The sequence below is a fragment of the Pteronotus mesoamericanus genome, unplaced genomic scaffold, assembly GCF_021234165.1.
Source record: "Pteronotus mesoamericanus isolate MK-2021 breed Mesoamerican mustached bat unplaced genomic scaffold, CSHL_Meso_final scaffold_12, whole genome shotgun sequence".
NCBI classification, from domain to species: domain Eukaryota; kingdom Metazoa; phylum Chordata; class Mammalia; order Chiroptera; family Mormoopidae; genus Pteronotus; species Pteronotus mesoamericanus.
Window position 1 is genome coordinate 3,803,188 of NW_026555303.1, and position 17,607 is coordinate 3,820,794.

General features: G+C 36.4%; 1 non-coding gene across 1 annotated transcript; it reads left to right on the forward strand.

Moving 5' to 3' along the window:
• The first annotated feature begins 16,483 nt into the window (after positions 1 to 16,483).
• On the forward strand, positions 16,484 to 16,647 carry LOC129082238 (U1 spliceosomal RNA). The gene has a single exon (XR_008530394.1). It is a non-coding gene; the product is annotated as a U1 spliceosomal RNA (small nuclear RNA).
• The last annotated feature ends 960 nt before the right edge of the window (positions 16,648 to 17,607 follow it).

Below are 17,607 nucleotides of genomic sequence, written 5' to 3' on the forward strand. Positions count from 1 at the left end.
ATAAGATAGCCTATTCTATTACTGGACATATTTAATTGCATATTTCCCTCCTATCTTAAGCATAGAATAGTATTCAATAAATTGAAATATTGGTACTGGCACAAAACAGGCACATAGATCACTGGAACAGAATAAAAAGCCCAGAAATAAATCCATGTCTCTAGGGTCAATTAATATTCAATCAATGGGGCAGGAGAACAAAATGGAGTGAGAATAGCTTCTTCAACTAATGGTGTTGGGAGAACTGGATGGCTATATGCAAAAAAATTGAAATTGAACTATCAATGGAACCATACACAAAAATAAACTCAAGATGGGTAGAAGGCTTAAATATAAGTCACGATACCATAAAAGTCCTAGAGAAGAACATAGGCAGGAAACCCTCAGATATCCCATGCAGCAATATTTTCACTAATATGTCCTCTAAAGCAAGGGATATAAAGGAAAGAATAAACAAGTGGGACCTAATCAAAATAAGAAGTTTCTGCATGGCTAAATAAAACAGCAAAGTGAGAAAAGGAATCAACTGTATGGGAAAATATACTTGCCAATGAGACCTCAGACAGGGTTTTGACCTCCAAAATATATAAAGAACTCATATGACTCCACTCCATGAAGACAAACAATCCAATCAAAAAATGGGCAAAGGATCCGAAGAGATACTTCTCCAAGGAAGAGTCATAGAGGGCCCAGAGACATATGAAAAGATGCTCAGCATCGCTAGCCATCAGAGAAATGCAAATTAAAACCACAATGAGATACTGCTTCACACTGATCACAATGGCCATCATAAACAGATCAACAAAGAACAGGTGCTGGCAGAGCTGTGGAGAAAATGGAACCCTAGTACACTGTTGGTGGGAATGCAGACTGGTGCAGCCACTGTGGAAAACAGTGTGGAATTTCCTCAAAAAGCTAAAAATGGAATTAGCTTTTGACTCAGTGATTTCATTGCTGGGATTATACTCTAAGAATCCCAAAACACCAGTTAAAAAGAATCTATGCACCCCTATGTACATAGAAGCAGCAATTTAATAGCCAAGTGCTAGAAGTAATCTAAGTGCCCATCAGTAAATGAGTGGATCAAAAACTGTGGTACATTTACATGATGGAATACTATGCAGCAGAAAGAAAGAGCTACTACCTTTGACCACAGCATGGATGGAACTGGAGAGCATCATGCTAAGTGAAGTAAGCCAGGAGGTGAAAGACAAATACCATATGATCTCACGTATAAGTGGAACCTAGCCAACAAAACAAGCAAGGAAAACATAACCAGCAACACTGAAAGAAAAAAGAAACCAACAAAATCAAGAAGGAAAGGGGGGGGGCAGGGAAAGGGAAGGGAAGGGTCAAGGAACATGTATAAAGGACCCATGGACAAAGCCAAAGTGGGAAAAGATCGAGGGATAGAGGTGGGGGCGGGACGCCGGGGAAAGTGGTGGTGGGAAAATGGAGACAAATGTATTTGAAAAATAAAAAATACAAAACTAAACTACATTCCTAAACAAAATAAAAATGAAAATTAATTGAAATGCTTTGAACATATACACACACACTTATAACAGAGTAAGAAGAGTATATATAAATACATTTATATATTTCTTTTTAAGTATATTTTATTAATTATGCTCTTACGGTTGTCCATATTTTTCCTCTTTGATCCCTCTACTTGGTAACCCCCTCCCTCCAGCAACCTTCCCTCTTAGTTCATGTCCATGGCTTGTGCATATACATTCTTTGGCTTCTCCATTTCCTATGCTATTCTTAATAGCTCCCTGTCTCTTCTGTTCCTACTATTTATGCTTCTTATTTCCCATGCTTTTTTCCTCCATTCTCCCCCTTCCCACTCCTTGCTGATAACGTTCCATGTGATCTCCATTTCTACAATTTTGTTCCTGTTGTAGTTGTTTGCCCAGTTTGTTTGTTTGTTTAGGTTCAATTGTTGATAGTTGTGAGTTTGTTGTCATTTTACTGTTCATAGTTTCCATGCCCTTCTATTTCCAAAATAACTCCATCTAACATTTAATATAATAAAGGCTTCGTGAAGATGAACACCTTTAGCTGTACTATGTCTGGGGAGCTCTTTATCTGCCCTTCAATTCTAAATGATAGCTTTGCTGGATAGAGTCATCTTGGATGTAAGTCCTTGCTTTTCATCACTTTGAATACTTCTTGCCAGTCCCTTTCTGCCTGTAAAGTTTGAGAATCAGCTGAGAGTCTTATGGGAACTCCTTTGTAGGTAACTCTCTGCTTTTCCCTTGATGCTTTTAAGATTCTCTCTTTATCTTTAACCTTTGGCATTTTAATTATGATGTGTCTTGGTGTGGCCCTCTTTAGGCCCAACTTCTTTGGGACTCTCAGTGCTTCCTGGACTTGTATGTCTATTCCCTTCACCAAATTAAGTAAGTTTTCTTTCATTGTTTTTTTCAAATAACTTTTCAGTCTTTTGCTCTTCCTCTTCTCCTTCCAGCACCTTCACAATTTGGATGTTAGTATATTTATAGTTATCCCATAGGTTCCTAAACCTCTCCTCCTTTTTTTGAATTCTTGTTTCCTCTTTCTGTTCTGGGTGAATGTTTATTTATTCCTTTTGTTCCAAATCATTGATCTGAAACTTGGCCTCCTTCCATTCACTGTTGGTTTCCTGCATATTTTTCTCCATCTCACTTTTATAACCTTTACTTCTTCTTTTATGTTGTGGCTATACTCAATCATTTCATTGGGCATTCCATTCACTAGTTCCTTGAACTCTGCATCTGATAGGTTCACTATCTCCATGTCACGTAGTTATTTTTCTGGAGTTTTGGTCCATTCCTTCATTTGGGCCTTATCTCCCTGTCTTCTCATTTTGGCAGCCTCTCTGTGTATCTGTGTGTTACGTAGAGCTGCTTTTATCTCCACGCTTGGGGTACCTGTTACATTGTAAGGGGTGGAGCCTTGTGTATTAACCAGGGCAGCCCTCTTCACTGCTTTCTGGTGCTGTTTATGGTGGAGGGGTCAGAGAGGGAACAAAGCCACTTGCTCAGTTCTCACCTAATTTCTAGTCCCTTCACCCACTTCCCATATGTGACTGGTGCCCTTCTAGCTGTTGCCCTGGTACTGAATTCCAGAGTAGGTGGGTTTGTGTTGTGTCCACATTTTAGGACACCATAGGCCCTTTTATGATACTCTCCTGAGGGACCAGCAGCTTCTTCTGCCTGCTCCAACTCCCCTGCCCCCCTGGTTTTTACAGCCAAAAGTTAAACAGTTTTATTTTCCTAGTGCTGGGACCCTGGTCTGCATGATGTGGCCTGGGGCTGAGATCTCTCACTCCTCAGTTGCCCTTCTGGTTTTTATCAACCACATGTGACTGGTGCCACCCATTCTGCCAGTCACTGCTGCCTCATCCTCTCCACTCTGCATCTTCTCAAACCCTGGCTCCCTATTTCCATCTTTCCAACCCACGTGGATGAATATTTCCTCTTTAAATCCTTGGTTGTTGGTCTTCCATAAAGTTCAATTTTCTGGCAGTTCTCGTTGTTTGTTTTTGTGTTGAGATTAGTTGTGATTCCTTCCTATAGTTGTGCCAGAAAGCAAAGCGTGTCTGTCTACAGCTCCATCTTGGCTAGAAGTCTCTACACTTATACATTTCTTATGTCTTCTTCTTTCCATATTGGACATCAGAAGTATTTTAAACTTTTTTATGTAAAATTACTTTTAGATAAAATATTATATTAGGTGTGTCTTCAATTGTTTGTTGAGATGTACAATTATTGTTTTGAGAATAAAAAACATTCTGTAGTCAAATAAGTTTGTGAGACGTTAGACATATATTTGCTGCAAGATTTGTATGAGTCCTTGAAAAGTTTATATGTATTATGTTTTTGTTTTAGCTCCTATGGAGCTAAGCTCTGATTCTTTTGATTCTCACCTGAGGTACTTCCTATGAGTCTAATAAATCCACATTCTTCCTAAAGTAAATGAGAGTGGGGAGGGAGACGGAGAGGGGGTGAGAAATAACCAAAGCTATTAGGTTGGAGACTCTCTGATATTACTTTTAAAAATACAGTTTATAGGTGAAGTGTGTGATATTGACAAGTGTTTCAAGAGGTGGATTCAGAAGTGCTTCTAGGAGTATGTATAAGCAGATCAGATGTACTGAAGCATTTAGAGTCATTAATGATGATATGGGCACCAGTCTGGATCTAAAATATATCATCAATAGCTCTTTTTGGTTTATTTCATTTCAAATCATATCTACTAACAATGTTTTGCAAAAAAAGATTGTTACAATGTCGGCTGTGATAGCCTCTGAACTGTACTTGAACTGGACTTAGAGAAAAATTGACACTATCATAATTTGTTTTAGCAATTTGTTTCCCCTCCAGTGTATGATAGGGGAATTTTAGAAAGAGAAGTGTGAGAACTTGACTAACAGCATGGTGGTCTGGAGGAATAAAGATGATTAAATATTTAGAGCTTCAGTTTTACCCCACCAACTAAAAAACAGGATCTCATATAATTTGAATCTTATATTGATGAAGCTGTAAATTTTGGGTTTATGACTACAGAAGATTGGCTACCTTCCAATCAAGATAAATACATGTCTTTCATATGTACTATAAGCAGAGCTATTACAAGTGGCCACAGATACAGATTTAAAACACTCTCTAGTAGAACTGCTTATTATTGGTGAAGAATGTGATTTTCAAAAAGTTAATAAGCTGTGTACTTTGATCAACATGTTTCCATGATACAGTGGTGCTATTATATATATGGGCAGCTCAACTAACTGCCAAAAATTTTTGGCCCTTTTTTCACTGGTAAAAACCAACTTAGTTTCAGCTCCAGCTTATAAATATGTGTGTTATATTTGTGCTAATTATACCAATGAACACTGTCTATTCAATGATAGTATGATAAAAAATTAATTTGGTGGAGGAAAGGACAAAATCATGATATACCATGTCATGACTGAAACTGCAAAAGCAATTCTAGAAGGAACTACTTGCCAAATTGGTAAAAAAGGAAGATAGAGTAGGGAGATAATAACTACTCCTGTAGTTCTTACTAGTAACACCAACATGATGATTGAGTACAGTGGCAATCTGGCCAACTTTATTCATTAGAAAAGCTTAAGAGACAGATTGATAAAATTTAAGTTTCATACCTGTTTATCTGGTAACTGGAGAGTCACTGGTGTTCCTGATACGGGAACAATCTTCAGAAAGGTCAAACACCTCTGCAGTGATTAGTGGATCCCTGTCATCAATCACATCATAGAGAAGTGTAGTCCAAACTTTTATAATGATGACACAGGTTTAAAAGTTAGTGAATCAATATTAGACAACACACTGATGGTATCAGATGATTTCCTCCCTTGTGAAGATTTGCCTCCTCTCAAGGACCAAGTCTGAGGCTTTATGTTTTTCTGTTTCTTCTGACTTGATGCACCTGATCTTGGTTGAATGTCTGAAGGACCACACTCCCAGAAAAGCTGGCAATGAGCAAAATGTAAAGGAGAAGAATATCTTAATCTCTGTCAGCAAGATTTGTTTTCTTTTGAGGGAATTAAATATACCTTAGCTTCTGCTCCTCAGGTACAGACTGCACTAATTATTGTTTGGAATTATTTAAAATAGTTTGAAGAAGAATCCAGCCAGCGACTTACTGTGTGGAGAGATTTGCATTCTGTGCTAGGAAGTGAAGAAGACATATCAATTTCTGATCTCCACCAACAACTTACTAAGACTTATGAAATACCAAGTCTCTATTCTGAATGTCATCACTCAGTGATTGCACACCACACTGCTTCAGGTGAGTCTCACACTGGTGAGATCATCCTGAATTGACTGGAGTGGATATAAACCCTTGAGTGGTCTGTTAATAGAGGTACTTTGTTTAAAAAGATAAAGGGAAAATAATGATCATGACAGTCAAAAACACATTTATCTTTAAAGACTGAAACACCAGAAATTGCTGCCATTGTCTGTTGGTGAGCCCAAACCAGATCCTAACTCAAATATGGCTCCTTCTGGACATAAGAATTCAAATCCTATATCTTTTAGGGTATGGATTCAGATGCACCCAAAATGTCCAGGTCCCATGAACAACAGTGTAAGTGTGGGCAAACCTGGTGGTGGTGGAGGTAGTCTGCATACCACTGTAAAACCAAATAATTCAGGTAACAATCTCATATAAAAGCTACTGGACTTATTTAAGGTGAAATGATAGTTGCATTGTGATAAAATTTAAGAACTATCATGAAAAGCTTCCAATTCTCTCTTTCTATCTTAACCAATCTGAAATCTCCTGTTTACAATCCATTCATTTAAACAATAAATCACTATCATCTTAAGTCTTTTGTGAAATGAGGATATTTCATCTGCTCATTTTAATAGAGCAGATTTTTAATAACATATTTTCATTCAACTTTGTTTTATTATAACATTGATAAGATGCTAAAGGAACTTAACTATTGCTTATATCAATTAGCCTATATAATTTAGCATGAAGTTGGTTTCCTTTCATTTTGCTTAAAGTCACAGAATCTATCAGTTTTCTCAAAGTCTCAGAATCTATCAATGGTGTTAAATGAAGACTTAATGCATATTATAGAATCAGAATTTCGGCATGGCTTGATTCTTCATTCATTTTTGTCAACAAGTAGTTGTTGTGTACCCAGAAAGTATGCTGCAGAATACATATAAATGAAGAAGATATAGACTCTATTTCTAAGGAGTAAAAACACAGTGCAAATGAGACATGTATACAGATATTTGCAATGAAAAATTGAAACCGGCCTTGGCCAGGTTGCTAAGTTTGTTGGAGTGTTGTCCCATACACCAAAAGGTTGTGGGTTCAATTTCCTGTCAGGGCACATGCTTAGGTAAACCAATAAACATACCCTTTGTGAGGATACAAAAAATTAAAATCAATAAATACTATAAGAGAATTATAAGTGTGATACTAAAACTTCAGTGAAGAGTTCAGTTGGTAGGATGATTCGGTCTTTCATTTTATCATTTTTTTTAAAAAAACAAACATCTATAAAAGACTTGTTATGCTGGGTTCAGAATATATAGATTTGAAAGAGATGGTCCCTGCTCTTGAGGGGCTTTATAGAGGCAATTGGTAAACAAATAAATAAAAACAATAAAGTAAATAAATAACAAGCTATGCAGAGTGGGCTTGGGAACACAAAGAAAGGTCATTTCAGCTAGTCCAAGATTAGTTGAAGATGGACCTTGTGGTGGGGGAAGCTTTATGGAGAAAGAAACTCTGGGGATGAGGACTCAAAGAGAGGAGGAAATAAAATTTACTGCAGGAAGAAATGACAGTTGTTTCAAAGGGAAAGAAGTGTGAGAGAGCATAGACGATTCAGGAAATGGAAGAGCTTTATATGCGGAAACAGAGGTGATCAGGCTTAAGATAATGAAAGGCCTTGGACTATTTTCCTGGAAGAGAGTTGAAGAAGTGTTTTATGAGAAGGAAGAAATCTAATCCTGAAGACATCAGTGTAGTTGTGAGTTGGGAAGAGAAAGATAGAGAGAAGGAGATCAAGAGGGAGTGAGAGAAAACAAGAGATTAAGAAAAAGGAAAGGTCGAAAACAAGAGACATAAGGAAATCAAGTCTTGGGGGCATGCTGTCTGCGGGGTTCCCCATTCTCAGAAGCAGTAGAGAGCAATGAGAATGTGAAATTTAATTTATTTATTAATTTATTAAGTATAGCAAAAAAGTAATAAGTTAAAAGAAATGGATAAACACTTTTTTATTGATAATTATATACTTTTTTATATTTAAATCATGTTTATTCTATTACAGTTGTCTCAATTTTTTCCACTTTGCCCTCCATCACCCCTCCTACCCCTCCCCCCTCTCCCACAATCAAAACCCACTTCATTGTCCATGTCCATGGGTCATTCATAGAGGTTTTTGTTTAGTTCTTTCTCCTTCTTTCAGCCATTGTCCTTCTACCCCATCCCCTCTGGTCATTTCAGTCTGCTCCACGTTTACTTGTATGTGGTTTATTTTGTTTTTTAGTTTATTTTGTTGAATAATAAGTGATATAACATGGTATTTGTCTTTCACCAACTGGTTTATTTCACTTAGCATAATATTCTCCAGTTTCATCCATGTTGTTGTAAAAGGTAGGAGATCCTTCTTTCTTTTTTTTTTTAATGCAGATTGATTTTATTTATTTATTTTAAATGTCAAGATCCATTATAAAATATTTTAAAAGTTAAAACCATTATAAAGTCTCAGCAATCATGACACCTATACAGAAATAATCAGGTAGTTCAATGAAATAAAATAAGCATTCTAGAAACAAACATATATATCTGTCTAACAATGTAATGGATGATTAAATTGACATTTCAAATCAATGGAGAAAATAAGGCTTATTCAACGTATAAGGTGCATGGATCACTATTACTTGAAATAAAACAAATATAGACTCCTATTTCACACATTATACAATAAATATTCAGGTGAGTTAAAAATCTATATGTAAAATTAAATAAATAAAACAACACTGAGGTTTTGATTCACATTTTCTATCATTGTTACTTGATTAGCAAACAGTTCTCTATGTTCATTTGACCTAAGGTAATGGTCAACTACTCATTTAAATAAAATACCTGTATTTAAAAAAAAATCTATATGTAAAATCTAATGAGTTTTAGGAGAAAATATAAAATAATATTTTATTTACTCTGAAGTAAAATATTCAAACCCAGGAGCTATAAAGTAAAATATTGACAATATGACTATATTAAACATTTATGAATATATTGTTATATTAATAAATATATAGTTTTATATGTATATTTATATATACATATAAAAGGCATATATATAAAAGGTACTTATATATATAAAAGGTAAGGACAAGTAATAGACTAGGAAAGTATTTGCAACACATCTAAAAAATGATCACTATTTTTTTAGGGCAAAAATTCTACAAACATTTAATCAAAACATGGGTAAAGAATACCAAAAAGTCATTTAAAGCCTTTTAAAAATAATAGAAATAGGCAAGAAATATACAAAAACAGGTTTAGTTTCAACAAATAATAAAGAGACAATTAAAACAGCACATCACTGTTATAATCAGATTAATAAGTATTAAAATATTGGTAATATCAAGTATTAGTGACTGTGAAAGGAACTGGATATTCATAGACTCTTTTTCTTCATCTTCTCAAAGCAACCGCTTTAATACATTCTGCAATGCTGGTTTGGCGGAGGTGAAGTCCTTCAGCCTTCTTTGTCTGAGAAGCTCCTTTTTTTTGCCTGCCATTTTAATGGATTGCCTTCCTGGGTAGAGCAGTCTTGGTTGCACACGTTTACTCTTCATTACTTGGAATATTTCTTGCCAATTCCTTCTGGCTTGTAGTGTTTCTGTTGAGAAGTCAGCTGTTACCTGTACCGGGGCTCCCTTATGTGTTACTACCTCTTTCTCCCTTGTTGCCTTTAGGATTCTCTGTCTATGATATTTGCCATTTTCATGATGATGTGTCTTGGAGTGGTCCTCTTTGGGTTCCTCTTGAATTGGACCCTCTGTGTTTTCTGGATTTGTGTGACTTTTCCTCTTCTCCAATTAAGGAAGTTTTCCATCATTACTTTCGCAGTTTCTCTACCCCTTCCTCCTCTTCTCCTTCTGCTATCTCTATTACATGGATATTATTATGTTTCAGGATGTTCTGCATTTCCCTAAATGATTCTTCATTCTTTTTGAGTCTTTTTTTTTTTTTTTATTTTCTTGCTCTTTCTGGGAGCTTTTTTCTACCTTATCATCCAGCTTGCTGATTCTTTCCTCTTCTTTATCTAGCCTGCTTTTGATTTCACCTACTGTGTACTACAATTCAGAAATTGTATTCTTCATTTCCTCTTCTCTCTTATTGATAGTTTCTATCTTCTTTACAACACATATAGTTTGCAGTAAGTTCCTCATAGTTTCCCTGTAGTTTTTTGTAATTTTCTCTGAGCTCACTGAACTCATTGAGCTTCCTTAGAACAGTTGTTTTGAACTCAATATCTGATACTTTATTTCCCTCTATTTCATTTAATTCTCTTTCTGGGAATTCCTCTTATTCCTTCGACTGGGGGATGTTTCTTTGTCTTCCCTTTATTTGTGAGACTCTTCTTTTTCTGCTTCAAATTTATCTGTCTTGATTTCCTGACTTTATGGTGTGAACTTCTCTGGAAGGAGACTGCTTTTTTTTTTTTTTTCTCTCTCTCTCTCTCTCTTTCTGGATCTGCCTCTCATGATATCAGATTATTCCTCTGGGTGACCTTAGGCAATCTGTTCAAGACTTCCAGGAGTATACTCTCTGTAGCTGTCTCCTTCACTTATTAGTCTAATCACTCTGCTCTCAGTAGGCCTGCTTAGAGCCACCACAGGGCAGGGCAGAGTCCCTCCTAGAGGTAGGGTTATTGGGTCCTCTCAAGCTGCTGCTACTTGGGGGTCTTTTCTGCCTGAGCCTAATGGCTGCTGCTCTTTGGGGGAGGATTCATCACTGGGAACCCAACAAATTCTCTGTTTTCTCCCGAAAGCCTCTGTCTCCAGTCTCTTCTCAACTGTCTCTAGACTACTCTGTGCCCCCTTTAGCCAGGGATCCACCATATGTGGCTGCCACTCTGCACTCAGCTGTCAGGATTTTGCACTACTGGGTCTAGGCAGAGCCTCCCGTAGGCACAGCGTTTGGGTACCCTCATGCTGTTGCCCGTCAAGGGAGTGGTATGCCTGAGCAAGATGGCTGTTCCGGTCTGGACCATGAGTCAGCACCAGGATCCTGTTGGCTCCTTTCCCAGCTCTCTCCCCAAAGTGTCCTTCCGCAGTCTCTCCTAAGGCACGTCCAGCACACTCTGCCCCCGTCTTTGCCTGAGCCCAGGGTAAGTGGCTGAAAACCAAAATTTATGTGTTGGCCCTTTAAACAGCTCTTTGCATCTCCTGCCTCCTGTCTCTGGCAAAGAGCAACCCTGCCGCTTTTTGCAGCTGGCTGTTGTTATCTGTGTATTTCTTGGCTTCTTGTAGTATAGGCTGGAGGTCCCAGCTTATGGTTTAGACCCCACTCTTCTCAGGGGGATCTCACTGGCCATTTCAATATCCTTCTAGTGCTGCCACCTATGGTCACCCCACTCACCTTCTTGAGTCTCTACCTCACCCCTTACCAATTAGGTTGTGCTAAAGCTGATTCTTCTGTCTGTCTGAGGTTATAAGGCACCTCTCTTGCTATTGTTCAGTTGTTTGTTCCAGATGATTTCTATGCAATTTACTTGTAATTCCAGATTAAACCTGGGAGATGGTCAGTGTGACTTCCACTCACTTCTCCACCATCTTGATTCGATACTTATATTTTTAGTTAGCTTATAGTTAGCATGCAATCTTATGTTGGCTATATTAGTTTCAGGTGTACGATATACTTATTTGACATTTTTACACCTTATAGTTTGGACATCCCACTAATTCTAGTAAACATCTGTAACCATGTAAACTTATTAAAATGTTAACTGTATTCTCCTTCCCCTTTTTAGACATCTCCTCAACCCCAACCTTCTGGTCACCATTCTTTTAGTCTCTGTTTCTATGAGTATTTTGTTGTTGTTGTTGTTCATTTGTTTTGCTTTAGACTCCACATATAAATAAAACCAAACAGCATTTGTCTTTCTCTGCCTGACTTACTTTGCTTAGCGTAATACCTTCTAGGTTTATCCACTATGTCTCAAATATCAAGATTTCATTATCTTTTGTTGCTGCATATTCCATTTTACATATACCAGATCTTTGTTATCCATTTATCTATCTATGGACACCTAGGTTGCTTTTGTATCTTGGTTATTTCAAATTATGATGCAATAAAGCGGAACCTAACCAACAATACAAAGATGCAAAGAAAATATGACCAGCAACACTGAAAGGAAAAGAAATCAACAGAGACAAGAGGGAAGGGGGGGCAGAGAAAGGGAAGGGAAGGGGAAAGTCAAGGAACATATAGCAAGGACTCATGGACAAAACCAAAGGGGAAGAGCTGAGGGAGGGAAGGAGGGAGGGGGCAAGGGAAAGTGGTAGGGGGGAAGCAGAGACAAATGTATTTAAAAAATAAAGAAAGAAAAAAATTTAAAAAAAAGAAAAGAAAGAAAAAAAAAGATAAAGGTGCATATATCTTTTCTAATTAGAGTTTCTGTTTTCTTTAGATAAATGCCCAGAAGTGCAATTGTTAGGTTATATAGTATATCTATTTTTACTTTATTGAGATATCTCCATACAGTTTTCCATAGAGGCTGCATCAGTTCACCATCCCACAAACAGTGCACAAGGGTTCCCTTTTATCCATATTTTTGCCAACACATGTTATTTATTAAGTTTTTGATAATGGCCATTCTGACAGGTGAGATGGTGTCTCATTGTGGTTTTGACTTGCATTTACCTGATGATCTGTGATTTTGAACATCTTTTCATATGACTGTTGACCAGGTATATGTCTCCTTTTCATGTCTTCTGAATTTTTTTAATCAGACTGTTTATTTTTTATTGAGTTGTATGTTTCTTAGGAATTTTGGATGTCAACCCCTTATTGGATATAGCATTTGAGAACATATTCTCCCAGTCCGTAGGTTGCCTTTTTGTTTTGTTGAAGGCCTCCTTTGCCATAATGAGGGTTTATTTCTGGGCTCCCTATTTTGTTCCATTGATAAATGTGTCTGTTTTTGTGCTAGTACCATGCTGTTTTGATTATTATAGCTTTATAGTATGGTTCAGGAATTAGGAAGTGTAATATCTCGAACTTGGTTCTTCTTTCTTAAGATTACTTTCACTGTTTTTGGTCTTCTGTGGCTCCATATACATTTTAAGATTATTTGTTCTAGTTCTAAGAGAATGAAAACACATTTAAAGATAGTAAGATAGATTTTATTCAAGACCATAGTGATAGATATAGAGACTACTGTCATGGGATTTTACGAGAGTAGGAGTGGAAAAAGATTGGGTTCAACTCCAAATATATCATGGGGAAGTGGGTATTTACAACCAAGGAGAAGAACAAGGGTAGTGTATGAAAAAATTGTTAAGAATAAACATCAGAGTTAAGAAGGGATTCTAGCTAATCTAATCCAAGAGTATTCTTGCTGAAGATTATCCAGCATGATCGAGCATCACCTACGGAATAATGGAGAATAAGAAACCTGATCAAGTATTGAAGGGTATCAGATATTGAAGGTGGGGGTTCTGGTTCAATTGACTTATCTGGGTTGTTGCTAAAACTGGACTTTACAGGGAAGTGCACAGATGTAACTGGAAGTAGTTTCAGGAGCCTGACTAAAGTTTGGTCAAGGAAACAATCTTTATCCACACTTTTCCAATGGGTCAAGGCCCATTGGAACTTTTTAAGTAGTTAAGAACTGTAGGAGCTGTTCCAGAATTTAAAAAGATTTTAAGAACTAGTCCAGGTTAAGGAGACATGACAACCAAACTCAACAAGATATTGAATTAGCTCTTGAACCAGAAAAAAACAAAGGCAAAACAAAATCAGTGGGACTATTGGTGGAATTTGAATAAGGTCTCTAGTTTAGGTGGTAGAATTTTATCAATATCAATTTCCTGTTTTTATAAGTATATTAATATACAAAATTTTAACATTTGAGAAGCTAGATAAAATGTATATAAAATTTATTTTACTATTCTTGTTTTTGTAACTTTTTAAAGTCTGAAATGTTCTCAAAATAACAATAAAATAAGTTTTAAATTGTTAATAAGGTAGATATCGGATAAATGTTCTTACAAAAGTAACTTTTTAAAAAAAGATATGTAACTTAGTGCTGAAAGGAAATTTTCTGATGCCATTGATTAAGTATTAAAGCTGTGAGAAGCAACATAACTTGTCCAAGGTTTCACAGACCTTAAATCTTGGTCTCCAAACACTGGTGTTCCCTCTTTAATACCACATCCTACTTCATGGTCACTTCTCCAAAAATCTGAGGTCACTTGCATGAGCCAGCTCTTCATATTTTACATCTTTTTCAGAGATCAGGGAGGATGGTGATGGCAATATATATTTACTATGAACAGAAGAGATCAATGCTTTGCCCTGGAACGTGGGTGTTAATTCCACTATAAAGAAGAATACCTTCAAAAGAGGTTATGTGTGAAGGAATCCAAAGGTGAGGATTTATATTGATGAAAGACTCTTAATTACACTTCAAAAAATCCAAGAACTAAGAACTATTAAAATCACACAGTAAACTGAAAATTCATAGAGTAAATGAGATTATAACAAAATAATAGTAGCCATGGATTGTGGCTTAAATCATTGGCCTTTATGCAATTTTTGCTCATTTTTCAATGAAAAAAATGGTTTTATTTATTCTTTATTGTATTTTTTTCCCATTACCATTTAGTCTCCTTATACCCACACTCCAGCAATCACCACACTGTTGCCTGTGTCCATAGGTCCTTTTTACTTTTTGCTCCATTCCTTCTCCCCCTAAAATTCCCCCCAGTTAGCTGTCATCTCCTCTCCATCAATGAATCTGTCTCTATTTTTTGCTCTTAAGTTCAGTTTGACCTTTAGGTTCCACATATGAGTGAAATCGTATGGTATTTGTCTTTTTCTTTCTGGCTTATTTCACTTAGCATAATATTCTCCAGGTACATACATACTGTTACAAAGGGTAAAATGTTCTTTTATATGACCAAGTAGCATTTCATTGTGTAAATGTCCCATCATTGATTTATCCACTCCTCTACTGATGGGCACTTGAGTTGCTTCCATATCTTGTCTATTCTAAATAACTCTGGAATGAACACAGGGGTGCATATGTTCTTTCAAATTAGTGTTTTAGATTCCTTTGGATATATTGCCAGAAGTACAATCACTGGGTCAAAAGGTAGATCTGTTTTTAATTTTTTGAGGTTTCTCCATACTGCTTTCCACAGTGGCTGCTCAAATCTGCATTCCCACCAACATTACAAAAGAGTGCCCCTTTCTCCATATCCTTGCCCACACTTGTTTATTTATTTATTGAAGACAACCATTCTAACTGGTGTGAGAAGGTGTCTCATCATGGTTTTAATTTGCATTTCTTTTATGATTAATGATGTTGAGCATCATTTCATATGACTGTTGACCACTTGTATGGCCTCTTTGGAGAAGTGTCTATTCAGATCTTTGGCCCATTTTTAAATTGGGTTGTTTGTCTGTTTGGTACTGAGTTTTGTATTTATTTTATATGCTTTGGATATTAACCCCTTATCAGATGTATCTGCAAAAATATTCTTACATTCTGTTCATTGTCATTTTATTTTGTTGATGATTTACTTTGCTGTGCCAAAACTTTTTAGTTTGATGTAATTGCTTTTGTTTATTTTATTTCTTTTCTTTTCCTAGCCTGGGGAAATATAGCTGGTAAAAAATTACTATAAGCAATGTCCAAGATTTTACTGCCTATGTTTTCTTCTACTATTTTTATGATTTTTGGTTCTAACATAGAAGTTTTTGATCCATTTTGAATTTATTCTTGTGTGTGGTATAATAAGGTAATCTATTTTCATTTTTCTGCATGTATCTGTCTAATTTTCTCAACATCATTTTTTGAATAAATTCTCTTTAAACCATTTTATATGCTTGCTTCTTCTGCTGAATATTATTCTAAGTATTGTGAATATTCTCTTTGCTTCTTTGGAGCTCACAGCCTGGTGAGCATGCAGGCATTAACCAAATCATCAAACAAAATATGTATTTAGAAAATAAAATAGATGTTATTAAGAAGAGGTTCATGTTCTAGAAAACCACATAACAGTGATGTATGATTAGGTTCTTTGGAAACAAGTAATTAAGATTCATTTGGATTAACATAAGCAAAAAGGAGAAGTGTTGGAAGGATGTGGGGCAATTCATTGTAAATGTAGAATGGCTGGTAAACCAGAGGTTGGGTGAGGTGAAACAGGAAGCAGAAATGCTGCAGGAATCCATGTATGCTGGATAAACAGAAAGGGTCTTCAGATGAATTAGCTTGATTTTCCATCTCTGCAATGTTGCTTAAGGTACACATTTCTGTGAAGGAGAATTAGGTGGCCTAGTGCAGGTCACAGTCCCATTACTTGGTTAGGGAAATGGATATCACTTTGAAAGTCCTATCAGTTCTGCATGCAAGGTGGGGAAGAAAGTTCTCAAGAAACCCAAGCTATATTTCCTAGAAGTTTAATGGTTGTTTTACTACTAAAAACAATAGATTTCTACTAAAGAGGATGAGTAGACTAAACCCCAGGAAAGGTATCCTGGAGGAGAGTTATTATTGAACTGAAATACTAACAGTGAGAAGAATTTAACTAGAGAAAGATTAGGTGTGCATGTCATTTGGGGATTTTTTTAGGCATAGAGAATGCACAGTGTGTCCTCACATGAAAGGCTAATTAAAGACAAAATTAACTCCTTATGAATATGTCTTGTGTGTTCCCATTCAATGTTATATATGGATTATTCATTAACAATCATCTCCATACTTACCTGGCAGGGGAGATACCATGATCATGAAGGTGGTTTTCCCAGGGTGAGGCTTATCCATTGCACTCCATATGTGCTGACCCCTGAGATTTCCGCAAATGTGGGAAATTTGACTGCATAATTTGTGGTAGTGGGGGACTGCGTTCGCACTCTCCCCTGGTATAAAAAAACAAAACAAAACAAAGACAAAACCAAACATCTCCATTATCAGCAGCATCACCACTACCTCTAGATATGGGAATAAAGTACACATTCTATGAAAGACAACTCAATTATCTACATGTTCCCCCTTTTCAGACACTTACTTATGACTTTTAAGAGAATGTTGGTGAGAACCACTGTTCCAAAGACTAACTTCTCCATGGTGTAGTCTATCACTTCTGCCATGGGTTAGTAGAGTTTCTTAGGAAGGGAATTATTGTAAACTGTGGGACAGCAGACAGTTCCTCCTCTTTACCTGTTATTTAAGTGAGGAAATAGATTTCATTATGCCCCTTCATATATTCGTAATGTATTCCTGTCTTTCTTTTTTTTCTTTTGAACTGTGTTGCTAGACAAAACGTCCATCATTCTGGAGACTGAAGCAGCTTCTCTGTACCACTTACTGTGTGATGTTGACCAAAGAGGTTTACTTGTCTATGGTTAGGTCCCTTCATTAATACTAGTGGTGATGGAACATACTCTGAAGGAACATTACAAAAATTAACAATTTCTTTATTTAGTGGACAAGTAAAAGAAGGTCTAGAAAAGCAATGAGATCTGCCAAACATCATACAGTTTCTTTGCGACAAAGCTGAATTTTGAACACAGGTTGGACTTTTATTCATTGTGCTTATACTGGGAGAACTTGCATGTGTACTGTAAAGGAAATGTTGTATATAAAATGAAACCAGGGTTTTGAGTTCTATATGTAACACATTAGCTCTGTGACCTTGGACAATTGCTTAACCTTTCTAAATGTCACTTTTCTCATGTTTAAAAAAGGATAATCCTGCCTAACCCCTTTCAGGGTCATTTTAAGGCTCAAAAGAAAACATACATATAGTACTTGGCATACTGTAAAGTGAAATGCAAATATGTGACATTACTGTAATAAACTGCATTTTGAAAAATTAGAAA